This window comes from Myotis myotis, unplaced genomic scaffold, assembly GCF_014108235.1.
Source record: "Myotis myotis isolate mMyoMyo1 unplaced genomic scaffold, mMyoMyo1.p scaffold_m19_p_14, whole genome shotgun sequence".
Classification (NCBI taxonomy): domain Eukaryota; kingdom Metazoa; phylum Chordata; class Mammalia; order Chiroptera; family Vespertilionidae; genus Myotis; species Myotis myotis.
The window spans coordinates 21,797,236-21,810,183 of record NW_023416318.1 but is presented as its reverse complement, the minus strand read 5'-3'; positions in this window follow the sequence as shown (position 1 = coordinate 21,810,183).

Sequence of the window (12,948 nt, the reverse complement as noted above, 5' to 3'; positions counted from 1 at the left end):
CAAATAAAAACCAGTTGAATACCTGACACGAACCGAAGGGGCCATGCAGGGGCTCAGCTTACCGACAGGTGGACGGGTGGACAGGTGGCTGAACAGGTATGGCATTTCTATTTCAGGTCAACTTTATAGGGGCCTTAATTGAATAATATCACCTCTCACTTATTTTCCTTCCCCCTCATTGATCAAACTGCTTTTGAGAAAAGTGATACTTTGCATATCTGGCTAAGTGCTGTTAACAGCCTCTGCCTGCGGTTTGTTAAAATTAAAAAAAAAAAAAAAGAAAAAAAAAGAAAGAAAAAGTGTGATCTTGCCGGAGAAGTAATTTGCTTCTCTCCAACCAATGATGGCTTGTACTTTATGCAAATTGGTATCTAGGGACAACAAATCCCATTTAATACATATGCATAGTTCATAAAAAAAAAACGACGTGAGAGAAAGAGGAAAAAAGATAAAGCAACGAGTCAGCAAAAGAACAGGTTCCGAGGAAATTTATTGTCCCAAATTGGACATTTGTAACAGATGATGTGAACAAGTGTTAACTTTGTTTTCAGCAGCTCTTCACGTACATTCACTAGACATCACACAGATTATGTTTTAAGGATCTGAACTGTAATAAAAAAAAGTGTCTATGGGCTTTAGAGTGTTGTGTTCCATATGGTTAGGGAAGTACGGAGCTATTGCGACAAGCATCTTGCGAAGCTCATTACGCACAGTGGTGTTAGATGCGAATTGCCACGCATAGCTATAGGGTACGTACATGACATCCCACAGTCAGCAGATAGCAACTGGAAGTGAAAGATATGAAGGCACCGAGTACAGCTTCAGGGAACATGTTAGACAAAACATCTGCTGGTATCAGAACACTGCATTATCAGATCATTGTGGCCATGAATTTTTTATAAGGACACTTTTTTCCCCCAAACTGCAACTTTGAAAGTGACATTTTGTGCAAAAAGTTTTTGATTGAAGTATGATGTCAGGAGGAAGTCCAGTGTAGTCGTTCATTATGGAGAGAGCCCCTATCGTCCCAAGAAAACTAATTTTTGCAAACTGGGGCAATGCCCATTAGCAATATCCTTGTTATAGTACACGGACATGGGAATGCATAAGCAAGAAAAATTTTTAAGCAGAAACATGACTGAGGTGCGTTGATCTTTTGTAACACTTAGTGTGTGAAGCAGCCCATATTCTAGACATTCACTTAACACTCTCTTTTCTCATGTGGACACAGTGTCGGTCACCAGCTCCCATTAAGCAAGGAGGCCATATTCCATCGCCTCACCTCTTGTGCTCTGCTTGTTAATGGCAGCCATTAAGAAGCCATTTTTTGTCCCAAGAAATCTTGCCATTTCTGCCCAAGTGTGCTCTTGTAAGATGTTCCTTCATTGCAGGAAACATGCATGGATGAAAAACTAGCAGAGTTCTGATCCTTGGGAGTGTGTGGTGGATGCATTAGTGCTCCATGGTCCTTGGGAGAGGGTGACACAATGGCCCGAGGAGAGGGAAGGAGTGAGGAGATGGCTCACCTTGAGAGAAGTCAGAGGTCCTGATATTTAAGTCCCATTACAGGACATCACATATTTCATCCGGGAAGATAATAAAATGCTTCTAAAAGCATTATGACTTATGGAAGAACCAGACTATCTGCAGCCACCTTTCTGCTAATGTGGCTCTGAGAAATGGAATAATTTCACTGATTCAGACCACCCAGGCCATAGGTGGAGGGATAAACATAATTCTCTGGAAAGATCTAATGCAAAAAGAGCAGTAGAGAGAAAAGAGTTCAAAGATGAGTGGCAGGTCCCTGAAATGGATTCTGGAAAACTTAGAGAATGGGTTTTCCTCTACTGTGCAAACAATCTTCAATTTAACATTCTTTTCACTAAACTGCTGGACTCCTCCCTTAGCCCATTAGAGATATGATGAGCTCAATGATATCAAAGTGTGAGGTTGGGGGACCCTCAGGAGTCAGAATATATTCATTTGTGGCAGTAGATAGGCAGGAACAACTGTAGAAGAATTGGCAATAGTTCCAGATATGAAAGAGGCATGTAAAATGTACTCATGTCTGGGAAAACACCAACCATCAATGTCTATTCTTCACAGTCCCATCTCCAAGCTGTTCTCTTATCACCCTATTATGCATTGCCCCCATATACTTTTTCTCTTGTTGCCTTCTTTCTTTTGTCTTTTTTAGCAAAGGCATAATTTTTTTTTCTGTATTGCTTTATAGAAAAGGCATTTCTATACAGAAAAATTACCCTGAGAAAAGGACCTCTTTTCTACTATTCTCTGTGAAAGTTTGAATGAACTATCAACAGTACACAGGGGGACCTGAGAACTCACTCATTCACCCATTCAACAAATATTTCTTGAGCAGTAGTTACTGAGTGGCCTTTCTGCTGAAAACAGTGTTTTATAATTCTATTCATTTAAAAAATCATTCATAAGTAACAACTTTGTAAATAATACTCACAACAAAGGAGGAACAAAGAGAGTTAAGTAACCTTGAGTCTGTCTTTGTCTTGAAAACATTTGCCGCTTCAGGTAACTTTGGCTTTGGTTTTCTTAATCTCCGAGATATGGGGAGACAAAGTCTTGGGGTCACCCTAAGTGAGAAATCTAATAGGAAACACTCCAACATAAACAACTAATCCCTCCAAGGGCCATATACTCAGAGTAATATAAAACACAAGTAAACACATCCCATTTACCAGCCCATCACCAGCCTGCAAACCCTGAGAAAGGACGGCAAATAAAGCTACATTTCTGGAAACTCAGCATAGGATGGAGGAGTGGTATCTTTCATTAAAATTTATAACCATAAGCCATACATTGTTATTTTAGTTAAAATTCATACTATGTCATGTTTCAAACAGAGAGAGGGAGAGAGAGAGAGAGAGAGAGAGAGAGAGAGAGAGAGAGAGAGAGAGAGAGAGGAGAGAGAGAGAGAGAGAGAGAGAGAGAGAGAGAATTTAGTAAAAAATCCCAGGTTGGTAGCAGAAACAGAACAGTAGTTTCTAGTTGGACCTATCTTGAATACAGGCCTCCAGGAATCCCTACAAATAAAGTTTCATGAAATATGTACAAACTGCACAAGAAAATAAGATGAAAATAAGAAACCATAAGGAAGGATAATGAAAACTTTTGGAGAAACATGGGAGAATAGATATGATCTGATGTTCCAGAAGAAGATGCTGTTTCATTTTTTTTCCCAAATCCCCCAAACTATCCATTAAAAGGAGGCTATCTGATTAAATTAATTTTGAAAATAGCTCACAATGTGTCCCTATAATGGAATATTTTATATTCATTCAGAAGAAGATGCTTCTATGTCACAAATATGGAAAGACTCCAAAATACATTATGATAAAAGTAAGTTGCAGAAAAGTGCTTCTATCATCCAAACATTTGTAAGAATATATATATGTACACACACAAATGTATAAAACATTCCTGTAAGAATCTATACAGAATGATCACGAAACTGGCAAAATCCGTGTCCTAGAAAATAGATAGCTAGAAAATCAAAAGAGAGATGAAAACTTACTTTTTTGCTCAATGTCATGTTGTACCTTGTGAATTTTGAATAATGTGTATGACTTCCATACTTAAAACTTAACACAATTTAATAAAATTGGCTTTTTAAATTTACTTAATTTTAATAAAGAACATATTTTCCAAGTTTTCTCTGAGATATTGACTGTAGAGCTCTAAAATATTTCCTTTTAAATGATATGACTAAACAAAATGCTTCAGAAAACATTATCAATTCAAATTCCCTAAACATTCTGATCCTGCTCCAGAACCCAGTAGGTACTGAGCAATATAAAAGAGAGAGAGAAAAAACAAAAAACAAAACAACAAAAACCAGATAGCTTTCCTAAAGGGAACTTGGAGCATTAGTACATACTTATTCACAAATCTCAGAACAGTCAGACAAAAAAATATCATGTTGCATTTTGAGAGAGGTATAATTTTAGATGGTGGGTAGCAAACTCATAGAGGCCAAAGAATCATAAATTATATTCTTCATTAATAAGACATTACATAAAACTATGGGCTTCAGTGAAGGTAAGGTATGGATATTTGAGAGAGTATCTCTAACATTCTTTTAAGGCTAATGCCAGAGGGCAAAACCATTTATTCTCAATACTATGCTTCTCACCTATTACTGCTCTTTTAGCCAGATGCTCTGATGGACCCACTGATCAGGTTCAGCATGGCAACCCCTGATGCTGTCAAGCTAGTAGCAAGATGGTGTCTAAAGGGTCCCTGGAACATGGCCATTCCCCATGATGCTTCCATTATTCTTCCAAAAGAAATTTTATACACACACACACACACACACACACACACACGTTTATTACAATGGCCCAGTTGCCCCAGGAATTTTAATGTCTTGAGATATTGTACATTGAGAACCCCCATTTGAAGGACCGGATTTTATTTTAAAGTTTAGGTTTTTAAAGAAAGATAAAAACTTGATCTGTGAACAAGTATGTGTGAAAAGGCATGTTTGGCTGTTTTGGACAGTCTTATGTCTTATTATCAATTTTCTCCAAAAGCCAGAAATCTTCATACATCACAGTGGACATTTAACAACAAATGACTAGTTCCTTTCAGTGGAAGCTTGAGCTCCACAACCACAGAGTGTGGGAATGTCAGCACCTTACTTCTAAAGAATCAATGACATTTACAAAAAAGTTACCTGTTGGTAAGTTCCATGATTGGGAACAAAGAGAGGGCCTCTTTACATATAATTCACCCCACTGTTGAGTCTGTCCATCTGCAGGCTGTGATTGATGATGTCACCAAAACAAAGGCGTGCATTTAGACTAACAAGCCAACTGGAAGAGACACTGAAAGGTTGGAATTATGTATGGCAGAAGACAATTATGCAAGCTAAATGATTCTTTAATTAATAATGAGATCCATCACAGAGGAAGAATCACAGGATGAAAAGCTTTGTGACTTACTCTGTGTGTGTCTATATGTGCCTGCAGTATATATATATTTGGGGATATAAATGATATATGCACAGTGTGAGTACTGTGGCATCTGAATCTACATGCTTGTCTGAGCTCATGACTCATTCATACACTGGGTGAGTGAATATCTATAATATAAGGATTGTTTCTTAAGAGATAGAATGCATTACCTGGTTCCTATAGCCAAATGAATTTATTAGAAAAAAAAATGAATTTCATTAACTTGTAATCTATGTTTCCTTATTTTCAAAATATAAGTAGTTGCTTCATACTGGACAGATTAAAGAATTTTAAATATTAAATTAAAACATGAAAACGTATGAAATTTCTTTGTGTATGTAAGCCATACCAGTATATAAATATCAATATAAATGCATAAACTAACAAAATACTATTTACTCCACTTTTAAATGTTTTCTAGTGTCTAAATGCACAGCTAACTTGTCACTTTTGTTTCCAAACTTTAGAGTTTTTAGACAGCACTGTTTTTCAAATCATGTTTCATGGAACACATGTGTTCAATATGACTCCTTCACCCTTCTCTCTTCCTCTTCGAAGCTACCGGAGGTAGAGGTAAGGGAAGCCAGGAGATAGAGCTCCAACCCAAGGAGCTACCGCCTGATTTGGGTGGAGTGTACATTTTATGTCTTTGTTTAAACAAAGTGTTATATGGTTATACATGGTTTTAAAATCACCATTTAAAATAATCTGAAATAAAACTAAAATTAGTTTCTTGCCTCATTCCATATACAAAAAATACATACACACACATACACTCATAAAACTCATGCTATAAGAGTACAACACAGAAATCTTTGGGTGACTTTAAAAACAATTTTGGGTTACTGAAATAAAGCCTATATAATAACAATTTGGCAGATTTTAAAACATATCAAACTTCTATAGAGTCTAAAATAACATTTTAAAAGTTAAAAAAAGAAAAAAACACTAGAAAGAAGTAATTTAACATTCATAACAGACAACAGATTTGTAGATTTTTTTTACCCATAGTAAATAAAGCCCTCTTAAACATATATTCAAGAGCAAGTAACTATATTTAAAACAACAAAAGATAGTAACAAGAAATTCACCAAGAATGTGGATGGTCAATAAACATAAGACATTAAACTAATTAGTAACCAGGTAAGATACACATTTGAAGAATAAAAATTGTTTTATCATATCAGGTAGAAAAAAAATAAAACAAATATGCTAGTGTCAATTGTTCATGAGTAAATAATCAATATTAAGGTCTTTGTGGATATGTGACTGTTAACTGTATTTTTGGGGACAATATGGCAATATATTTCTACTGTTGAAATATACGTATATGTGCATTTATTCAGCAACTCCATTTCTAGTACTATATCCTAAACTACATAATGTCATTTATTTATTTATTTGTATAATTACTTGTTTATTCTTTTTGTGGTAGTTTTAAAACATTTTTGTAAACTCTTTGACACCTTTTCCTTCAAAAATGAAGTCTAATTCCTCTTTCCTTGAATGTTGGCCAGATTTTGCAACTTGCTTGTAACCAAAACTATGTAGTGCTAGGGAGAGTAGTATTAGTGAGATTGCAGAATAGGAATTTTTAGCAGTTGTCCCTCCACAAAAATACTGATTTAACAATCATATATGGATCCAAATAACTTCAAGAGGTTTCTAGAATGCAGTGATAAAGTTTCAATACCTCAGAAGAGCACAAAACTGGAAACAAGGGCATTAAAATGGGGAAGAAGAGCAATTTTACTTTATCAGCACCACCCCTTCCCCCAAGCCATGACAAATTGCAGCTAACTTTATACTCAATGATGAAAAGCTGAAAGTTTTTCTCTAAAATCAAGAAGACAAGGATGCCTACTCTAACCACTCTTATTCAACATAATACTAAAATTCTAGCCAGAATGATTAGGCAGGAGAAAAAAAATAAACTAGAAAAGAAAGTAAAATAATCCCTGTTTGCAGGTGACATGATCTTACATATATATAAAATACCCCAAAGACTCCACTGAAAAAACTGTTAGATCTAATATACAAATTCACTAAAGTTGCAGGATACAAAATAAACTTTAAAAGCCAGTTGCACTTTTATACACTACTAAAGGCCCGGTGAATGGATTCGTGCACTGGTGGGGTCCCTTGGCCTGGCCTGTGCCCTCTTGCAATCCAGGACCCCTTGGGGGATGTCAGACTGCCGGTTTCGGCCTGATTCCTGCAAACCAGGCTGAGGGACCCCACCGGTTAGGCCTCTAGTATGCATATAAGATATTTGGTTAATCTCTTCCCGTCCTTCCCCCTCCCCACTTCCTTGTGAGATTCATCAGTCTGTTCCATGTTTCCATGCCTGTGCATTGAGCATCAGCCTCCTGGTGGTCAGTGCACATCATAGCTTCCGGTCGAACGGTCGCTTAGGCTTTTATATATATAGATGAACAAACAATCCAGAAGGGAAATTAAGAAAACAGTCTTTTTACAGTGGCATCAAAAAGAAATAAATACTTTGGAGTAAACTAAACCAGGAAGGTGACAGATGTGTGCACTGGAAACTACAAAAACATTGATAAAAAAATTCAAAGAAGACACAAATAAAAGGAAAGACATTCCATATTCATGAATTGAAAGACTTAATATTATTTAAATTTCCATACTACCCAAAGTAATCTACAGATTCAATGCTATTCCCATCAAAATCCCAATAGTATTATTTACTGATTTAGAATTAAAAAAATCCTATAATTCATTTGAAACCACAAAGTAAGAATAGCCAAAGTAATATTGAGCAAGAACAAGGCTGGAAAAAAACAGCTTTCCTGATTTCAAAATACATTAACAAAACTACAACAATTACAACAACATGATCTTGGCATAAAGACAGACATACAAACCATGGAACAGAATAAAGAAATAAATCCAAGCATAAATGGTCACTTAGAGTAGATAATGGTGCCAAAACTACAAATGATATTGGGAAAACTGCATATCCACATGCATTAAAATGCCCTAATTTTACCATACTAACAAAAAATAATTAAAATGGATTAAAGGATTACACTTAGGATCTTAATCTATAAAACTCCTAGAAGAAAACACAAAGGAAATCCTTTACTTTGATCTTGGCAATGACTTCTTAACTATGACACCAAATTTGACACAAGCTTTATTGCCTGTGTAAATGTAGACAGGTGGAACTACATCGAACTAAAAAGCTTCTGAACAACAAAGTAAACAATCAAAAGAGTGAAAAGACTACCTACAGAATTAGAGAAAATATTTGCAAACCACATATCTGAAAAGGAGTCAATATCCAAAATATATAAGAAACTTCTACAACTCAATGGAAAATAAATACATAAATTACCCAGCTTTAAAAACAGCTTGAGTAGATATTTCTCCAAAGAAGATATCAATATCAGTAATCATCAGAGAAATTCACATTGAAACTACAATGAGATATCACCTTGCACCTGTTAGAATGGCTACTATCAAAAAAACAGAAGGCAGCAGGTGTTCTTAAGAATATAGCAAAAGGAACTTTTGTATCTGTTGGTGCAGATGTAAAATGATTCAGCATCTATGGAAAACAGTATAGAACTCCTATATTATTTAGAAAAAAATTTCATTTTTGTGTATATATCCAAAAGTATTGAAATCAGAATCTCACAAAGATATATCTGCATTCCCATGTTTATTGCAGCAGTATTCACAACAGCCAAGATATGAAAGCTATTCAAATGTCCAAAAACAAGAAATGGGTACAGAAAATGGAATATATATATATATATATATATATATATATATATATATATATATAATGTAATATTATTCAGTCTTAAAAAAAAAGGATATCCTACCATTTGCAGCAACATGGTGGAACCTGGAAGACATGCTAAGTGAAATAAACCAGTAACAGCAAGACAACTGTATGATCCCACTCAGATATCTAAAATAATGAAACTCATGGAAACAGAAAATAGAATGATTGCCATGGGCTGAGGAGATGGGAAAGGAGAAGGTGTTCAGTGGCTATAAATTTTCACTTTTGCAAGATGAATAAATTCTTGAAATCTGCTGTAACACATAGTGCATATAACTATGACACAGTATCATGCACTTCAATTTTTGTTAAGAGGATGGCTCTCATGTACAGCATTCTTACCATAAAAAGGGGGGTAACACAAGGAAACTTTTGGAGGTGAAATATAGTTTTATTACCCTTTTTGTGGTGATAATGTCATGGGTGCATGCATATGTCCAAACTCATCAAATCATCCTATATAATAAAGAGGGAATATGCTAATTGACCCTCACGCTGTTGCAAAAGATGGCAGCACCAACAGCCAATAAGAAGGGAATGTGCTAATTGACTGCCATGCACTCAAAGATGGTGGCGCCCACAGTCACAAAATGGCAGCGCCCAGTGCCCTCAGCCCCGCCGGGTGGCAGATGTGTGGCAGGACTCCACGTGCCTGCCTCTAGAGTCCCCCAGTCCCCTCAGCCCCCCAGCCACCCAGAGCTGGCCCAAGGCACAGGCAAGCCTCAGATGGTGGCTGCCCAGCCACCCAGGGCCACCTGAGGCTCAGGTAACCAGGGCCAGCTGGGGCTTGAGCTACTGGCAGTGGCAGCAGCAGAGGTGTGATGGGGGTGTTGCCTTACCCTGATTGCTGGGTTGCCTCCGCCCCTGAGGGCTCCCAGACTGTGAGGAAGACAGGCCGAGCTGAGGGAACCCCATCCAGTGCATGAATTTTCATGCACTGGGCCTCTAGTCCTATATAACAAAGAGGGGATATGAAAATTAACCCTCATTCCATAACGCTGTCACAAGATGGCAGCGCGCACAGTGGGGTCGGGGCTGGCTGCTCTACATGCCTGCCACCAGGGTTCCTGCGGTCATGCCAGGAAGGCGAGGTGCCTTCTCTCAGCAGTGGGATGCAGGAGGTGGGGTGCCTCTTCCCAGTGGTGGTAGGAGGCAGGCAGCAGGCAGGGTGCCTCCTCGCAGCAGTGGGAGGCAGGGCAGGAGGGACAGGGGCGATGGTTGCTCTGTGCGGCTTCTGTCAGGATTCCTGCGGCCCCGCAGGGGTGCGGGGTCCTGGCAGCCGCTTTGTGCGACTTCTGTCGGGGTTTCTGCAGCCCCATGTGTGAGTTGAGGGGGCATGGCCCTGCGCCCACTCCAAATGCCCCAGAGGCGGGGCATCGGGGCAGCACTCCAGGACTGGGGGCCATTCCATGGTGCGCTGGCCACACGGGGCGGGATTCTGGGACTTGGGGTGGTCCCATTGCGCAGGGGCATGGGGGGAGGGGTCCCGGGTCTCACACAATTTCTCATGACGGGTCACTAGTATATGTATTAAACATGTAAGATTTCTCTGTAAAACACAATTATTCCTCAACAAAGTCATAAAAAGATGTGATGGTAGTGATGCTAGGTAGTGTCCCAGGTAGGTCAAGGAATGTATAGCCTCTGTCTGGCTTTTGCTTTCTTGGGTTTCATATTCTGGGGAATTCAGCTGCCATGGTATGAGGAGATTCAAGAAACCTATGAAAATCCCTTGATGGGGGGGAGAACTGAGGTCTCCCGATAACAACGAGCATCAACCTGTCAACCAAATGAATGAGCCACCTTATGTCCTCCAGTCTCAGTCCAGACCTCAAATGACTGTCTCCATCTTCACTACACTCTAATGAGGGACATCAAGCCAGAACCAGCCAACTAAGATGCTTCTAGATTTCTAACCAACAGAAACTATGAGGTAATAAAGGTTGGTTGTTTGAAGTCAATAATTTTTAGCATAATTTATTACACAGAAGTAGACAACTCATATATAGTATTTTATGGTAGCACTAGTGGCCTGGTGCACAAAATTTGTGCATGGGGGAGGAGGTGTTCCTCAGCCTGGCCTGCACCCTCTCCAATCTGGGACTCCTCAAAGGATGTCCTACTGCCAGTCTACAGGGATCGGGCCTAACCGACAGTCAGACATCCCTCTCGCAATCTGGGACTGCTGGCTCCTAACCGCTCACCTGCCTGCCTGCCCGATTGCCCCTAACACTCTGTCTGTCAGCCTGCTTGCCCCTAACTGCCCCCCCTGCGAGCCTGATCACCCCAACTGCCCCCCCTTCTGGCCTGCTTGCCCCTACCTTCCCTCCCCACTGGCCTGCTCACTTCCAACTGCCCCCCTGCTGGCCTGCTCACTCCAAATTGCCCCCCTGCTGTCCTGATCACCTCCAACTGACCCCCATTGATGGCCTGCTTGCCCCCAACTGGCCCCCATGCTGGTCTGCTTACCCTCAACAGCTCTTCCCCACACCAGCCTGATCACCCACAACTGCCCCCCCATCTTGGCCTCTAACCGCCTCTACCTCAGACCCGCCACCATGGCTTTCGCCAGAAGAATGTCCAGAAGGTCTCCTGGAAGGTCTCCCAGTCTAATTAGCATATTACCCTTTTATTAGTATAAATAGAGGCTGGTGCACAGGTGGGGGCCTGCTTGTTTTCTCTGAAGGGTGTCCCGGATCAGGGTGGAGGTTCCCTTGGGGTGAGGGGCGGCCTGGGCGAGGGGCCTGTGGTGGTTTTCAGGCCAGCCATGCCCCCATGGGGTGAGGGTCCCCGCTGGGGGTCATGGCCAGCCTGGGTGAAGTGCTGAGGGCTGTTTTTAAGCTGATCACACTTCCTTCAGGGTGGGGGTCCCCACTGGGGTGCCTGGACAGCCTGGGTGAGGCACTGATAGCTGTTTGCAAGCTGGCCATGGCCCCAGGCAACCCAGGCTCCCAGACCCTCCTTGAGTGGAATCCACAGCAGCTGGAAACACATATCTGGGATTTATTTGTCTTCTAGAATTGAAACTTTGTAGCCTTGAGTGGAGCCCACAGCTGGCCAGGGTAGGTGTGAAGCTTGGCTTCCTCCATCGCCAGGGGCAACCCAAGCCTCCTGTTTGCTCCAGCTCCGTGGCCACCGCCATCTTGGTTGGGTTTATTTGCATACTTGATCCTGATTGGCTAGTGGGCATGGCTGGTGGGCGTGGCTTGTGAATGTAGTGGAGGTACGGTCAATTTGCATGTTTCTCTTTTATTAGATAAGATTACTTGTAAAAGTGAAAAATAAGAAATATTTTACATTTCTATCATAGTGCTGTGGTTGAATGAATTGTGATTAATACATATTATGAAACATTATGCAACTATTAAAGTAAGGTAGCCCTATATACTCTACAGTAAAACACCTTAGGTAATATTAAATAATAAAATCATCAACCTATATGCATTGTGTTAATTTTTATAATAAAATACACTTGGATGCATATAATGTACATATATTCCTACATATAGATGTCTGTACTTGTATATGTGTTTAGCCCTCTGGAATAATGGATTGGACTGAGAAGATAGCAAGGAGATTTCACTTTATACACTTCTGTATATTTGGAACTTTTAATAACAACCACGGTTTATGAATCCATGTTTCCTTTTATATTTTTATTATAAAACCTAAACTAATAAAAAATAAATGAAGTAGTATACTCATCTCTTAAGAGCTTTCATTGTTGATATTAGCTAATTATCACGAAGTACAAAAAAGGAAAATAGGATAAAGTCAAAATGCATAATTTACTTTAATAGCTTTGTGGTTATGAAAAAGCAAGGGAAATGACTGTTAGTTTCAATTTTAAGCCAGTTAGTTTTATGTCATTCAATGGCCACAGCTTACCTGTCTGTGAAATGGGACAGTGGATCTCAAGTGGTGACATGGGGGAAGGAATGAAGATGACTTGGCCTAAATAAATCACTACTGCTGGACAAAGTCCAGAACTCACAAATGCCAGATGGACTGTGGGTCGATGATGACATCTTCATGTACAAAAGGAAAGTACAGTAAAGAAGGGGATAAAATAGATGTCAACCTGTGGGAATTATTGATTGGGTTTAATGCCAGGGCTTTTATCCTATTTTGCTACAGGTA